The following is a 5,572-nucleotide window of genomic DNA, read 5'->3' as shown; positions in this document are numbered from 1 at the left end:
CGGGCTAATACAGAAAATTTTACAAGTCTATAACTCGTTAACTATTGCGAAAATGGAAAAACGATAAGGACTTTATGTTCAGCTTAATGCGCTCTACCTGCTTGTAAAAATTGCATAAATCTTTACCAAACACTTTGTATATGTGTGTGATAATTACAAAATACTTTAAGCTGATTGGTTAATTAATATTATACGTATGATACTTATTTAATTAAAATTGTTTAATGTATAATCTATCGAAAGAATAATATAATTTCTTAAATAAATATTTATATTTATATATTTTATTTTGTTTTTACCCTTTTATTTAATGTAAAATTTAATTTTGAATGCCGCTTTTTATCACGTCTATAGAACGTCCGTAGAACGTCCATCGGACATATTTTACGAATATAGCATGTCCACCAGTTTCATAAACCAATATCCCAATTGGACGTCCATAGAATGTCCAAAAGACGTAAAACGGATGTCCTGTGGATATCCTCAATATCCGTTAAGAACATCTTATGGATGTCGTTAGGATATCCATGTGCTGTCTGGGCGGGACATATGTGCCATCTATACAGCCTACAATTCCATCAATTCCGCATATATTTCGAAGTTCTTGAGCCTTTTCTTGATGTTCTTGTTCTGTTGCAAGAAATCGGAGCCAAATCTACTAAAAAATTTGTCACTTTTTTAATAATAAGATGCACACCCTTACGGAAAAAACACTCCAATTTTGAGAGTTTACACTCAAAATTGAGTGTTAATACTTGATTTTGAGAGTTTACTCCCAAATTTAGGCGTATACGCTCAAATCTTAAGTATTTACTCTAAAGATTGAGTGTTTATACTCGAACATTGAGTGTGTACATCCAATGATTGAGTGTTCATACCAAAGTTTGGATTTAAATACTGAATATTTGAAAGTATACTCTCACATTTGAATATGACACTCAATAAATGAGTGTATACTTCCAACATAAAATGTGAACACTGAAACGTTGGGGATGTACACTCAATATCTATCGGTTGAAGGTATACACTTAATATTGAGTGTGTACTCTCAAACATTGGATTAGAAAATATTAAATAAAAACAAAAGCAAAAAAAACACGTTCAACCGAGATTAAAATTAATCTGCATTGATAGAAATGGACATAAAACGAATATCTAAAATAAACATTCAATTAGAGTGTTCAGCTGGCTTTGAGTATTAATTTGAGTATTACTTTCAACTTGGATGTTTGCCATCTAATTGAGTGTTAATTTCAGTGTTATTCTTAAATTTAGGATTAACATTGAAATTAACACTTAATTAGATAGCGAACATTCAAGTTAACACTCTAATTAAAAGTAAATTAAAGAGCGAACACTCAAGTTGAGTGTTTACACTGAATTGAGTGTTTACCCCTTGTCCCAAATTACACTCAACTTGAGTATTTTTTTAAGTGTTATTTTTAGTGTTATTTTTAGGGTTTTTTCCGTAAGGGTATATCCACACAACTTGCATAAGCGCATATGCATATACATAAGAAAATTGATTGGGCTACAAACACTGGGTTCCGATATTCACTGCCAGTACTGACAGTGCTGTGAGTACGTTCCAAAATGCGCTGCAGTAAACTTTCGATGAAAGCTTGTGACGTCATAGATTTTGTCGTCACTTCCTGCTTTTGTTACTGCGGTTGGCGAGGTAAGGCATTCGCAGTGCAGGGGCTCGATTCTTGAATTTATTTGCAAAAGAAACGTATTCGCAATTTCTGTTTTTATAGAAAAGTTGAAAATTTATTGGCTATCGTATGGCTTTTAACCAATAAACTTCCAACTTTTCTGTTAAAGCGGGTATTTGCGCATACGTTTTCTTGCAAATGAATTCAAGAATCGAGCCCCAGTACTGTGAGAGTGCGGTCCCATGAAGCGGATTATGCGGAAGCGTAACGAACGGATCGCCAATCGCGAGATCATTCTGATAGAACTCTTTCAAAGATTCCGTCGAAACGGTTCTGTGATTGGTGATTCGCTCGTTCCGCTTCCGCATAATCCGCTCCATGGGACCGGGTAACCCGACAATTTCCTCAAAAAATGGAGGAGTGATGTTGGTACTAACGAAAGTCCGTAGGCACTAAATTTTAATTTTTGTGATTAGTAAAACTGCATCAGTAATAATTAAATCTGTCAGCGCGAAAACATATGCGCGGTGCAAATACAAATAATAAATGAATCTACAATATAATGTCAAATAACCTGCTAATACACAAAAATTAAAATTTAGTGTTTAGGGACTTTTATTAGTACCAACATCACTCCTCCATTTTTTGAGGAAATTGTCGGGTTACCTGGGACCGCACCCTGATTGTCGTTCCGCTATAAGGCGAAAAAAGTGTTATAAGCAATTACGGAACGCATCGCCAACACTGCTTTACGACGTCACGTTGTCAGTACTGGCAGTGAATATCGGAATGCACCCTGAATTTCTTATGCATATGCTTATGCCACAGTATAAGAGCACTAAAAAAATAGGTATTCTCACGTCAGCCATTTTTCTTCAAACTAGCAAGTAACTAGCATAATGTTTTATATATAGGGTGTGTTATGAGTGACACACTCATAACGATAAGGTGTCAGTAACACGATGACGTAAGTCGGTCAACTGCAGTCAGCATCGAGCGCATCGCGCGAGGTTTCGCGCAATCCGCTCGACAATTAGCGCAATGCTCCTTAGACAGCACTTGCTGTCTAAGCAATAATTTGGAATACTGATCGATTTACGCCCCCACGCAATCCTCCCCTTCTTTCGATCCAACTACCGAATTATTGGATATATAAACCGGCGAAAGAAGGTGAGGATCGGGTCAATTCGAAGTAGACAAACTAAGACTACACACGACACTCTGCTTTGCGGGGTCGTGTATCGCCGAGATAACTTATTGTAAACACACAACCACGACGCTCTGCCTTGCGGGGTCGTGGACAACGAGCTAATAGACGCGACACTCTGCCTTGCGGGGTCGCGATCTACCCATTGTAACTGAATACAAGAATAAAAGTGTTCAAGACAAATAACGGTGTATGTGACGAAATACCTTCCTCGCGAGATCTCTGGCAGCGATCCCAAAATCGTACTCACAACGAGGGGTACAACAGGTGCTTTCCAATTGCTTAACACATCTTAGCACAAACGTACATAGGAAGGCACAAAGTGTAGCGATGCGCACAATTCAATTGGAACAAAGTGTGTAACAGTCTGTACCAAATACCTATAGTGTGTCTGTGTCTTGATATTTTTTAATCCATGGTGGTAATAAATTTCCGTGTAACTATTACTCAAGTGATGCGAATTACATTTTTAAAAGAAGAAGCAAGACCATATAAAAGATCAGCAACAATAACAATTAACGTTTAGGCTATCGTTAATAATTTTCTTTGTAGAATCCGTTGAAACGGACCAACAATCCTGCGTAATTTACGTAAGTATATTTCAAGGAAAATAACCTTAGAGAAATTAGTATAGCATATTATATATGCATTTTTGCATAATATAAATATTTCAAAAATATTTTTTAGAAACTAGCAACCTAATCTAACTTGCAAATAAAAAAACAAAGTATTGATTTTACTTTTTATTAAATAATATTTAAAAACTCGTAATAATTCATTATTTTAATGCAAAATAAATCGAATTACTTATTACCTCAAGGACATTTTTCAGATTTCCGTAATCCATATTTGTCCGGCTTTTTAAAAGAAAACAAGAATGCAATTACCTACCGCGCTGTGGTTAGTAACTATTATTTGTCACCAAAAAACACAAGCCTACACAGCTCTTTGGCTGAGTACAGATGTGTAGTGTTGTGTCGATAATTATGACAATTGGAACCAGAGAGAAACCTGAGAGCGGCCACCGCGGCCTTTTTCGTGCGACCGATATTTGACTAGCATCAGCGCCAAACGTGGATGTAAAGTCTGTTTTACATTAATCGCAAGCAGCTAGTTGCGACTTGCGACATCCAATAGGCGCTTAGTTTCTAGTTAAAGCTCGACATTTATTGGGTGTTGCAAATTACAACTGGCGACTGCAATTAATGTAGAACGGGCTTTACATCCACGTTTGGCGCTGATGCTAGTCAAATATTGGTCGCACGAAAAAAGCCACGGTGGCCGCTCTCAGGTTCCTCTCTGATTGGAACACAAATTGTGTCACCGTGTGCACGAAAGTGTCTAGGGATATTGCAATTGGAAAGCACCCATAGGTTACACGACATTTTCCCGAAAACTATAGATGACAAAATGTTGGTACTAACAAATTCTCTAGGCAATATAATTTCAATTTTCGTAGGTTGGTAACACTGTAACCGGTCACATACGCACCCATACGTCAAAACGACTCTGCACACACGGATTTACTCATAGACCTTATAGATATGACTCTAGTTTACACCGAGCACTTGGTACGCGTATCAAATAGTAAATAACTAGTGAATGTGTTTAATTATTGGCTGATCAGATTAAATTCACTACTTGATACGCGTATCAAGTGCTCGATGTAAACTAGAGCATGGACTGGCAATACCAAGCGGAACCGTGTCCATACTTCTCTCTCTAAAGAATCCGGAAATATGTTTCGCGCATGCTTGCACATATTATTAATATAATAATATAACATTGAAATTCAATGATTGGTCACGAATCTAGTCACGTGTTTTAACTTAATATGTGTATATATGTGTATATACATATGTATGCATGTGCGCTGACATGCGCGATAGTTATTTCCGGTAACTTTAGAGAAAGAAGTATTAAAAAGTCTGTTTCTCTCTCGCACCTTTTCTATACACAAACTGTAGGCAATTGCCGGTCCATATCTATAAGGTCTATGGATTTACTACTTCAACATTACTAACCTGCGGAAATTGAAATTGTATTGCCTAGAGAATTTGTTAGTACCAACATTTTCTCATCTAGTTTTCGGGAAAATGTCGTGTAACCCAAGGTCATAAATATCGTGTCTTCGTTTCATTGTCGCATAAAGTTTGGTGCTTCCAAAGATTATTGACGTATACAGGGTGTCTAGTATTTTTTTATGGGATGTTTATGAGCAGGTAGAGCGCATGAAACTGAACAGAAAAGTCCTTACCGTTTTTCCATTTTCGCAATAATTAAGAAGTTAGTGACTTGTAAAATTTTCTGTATTAGCCCGGCCTACCGGCAAATGCAAGCGTGCTGAGCGCCCGGCCGCGCGGCCGCCCCTCCCCAGCGCTTGAACCTTGAGATTGCTAGGCGCACGGGGGGAGTTGTTACAACAAGCGACAATGGCTACGCACAAGCGACGCGTAACGATAAATTCTCCCTTTGAGTTATGATAGTTCCTTACGTTTTTTAATGAAAATAAAATGTTCTAACGACAAAAAGTATGTGTGTACGTGTACATACATGTGTACAAAAAATATCAGTTTTAATGCTCAAAGAAGTGATTACTAAATTTATTTTTTTAATAAATAACAATTATTTTTAATAAAAAATATTTTTGTGATGATAGTCTTAAACGTCGTAAACGGTCATTATAAATTTTAAAAGAAGCTGTTATCAT

This window comes from Monomorium pharaonis, chromosome 2 (assembly GCF_013373865.1).
Source record: "Monomorium pharaonis isolate MP-MQ-018 chromosome 2, ASM1337386v2, whole genome shotgun sequence".
Taxonomy (NCBI): Eukaryota; Metazoa; Arthropoda; class Insecta; order Hymenoptera; family Formicidae; genus Monomorium; species Monomorium pharaonis.
The sequence above is the reverse complement of the archived record's forward strand: the minus strand, read 5'-3'. Positions refer to the sequence as shown.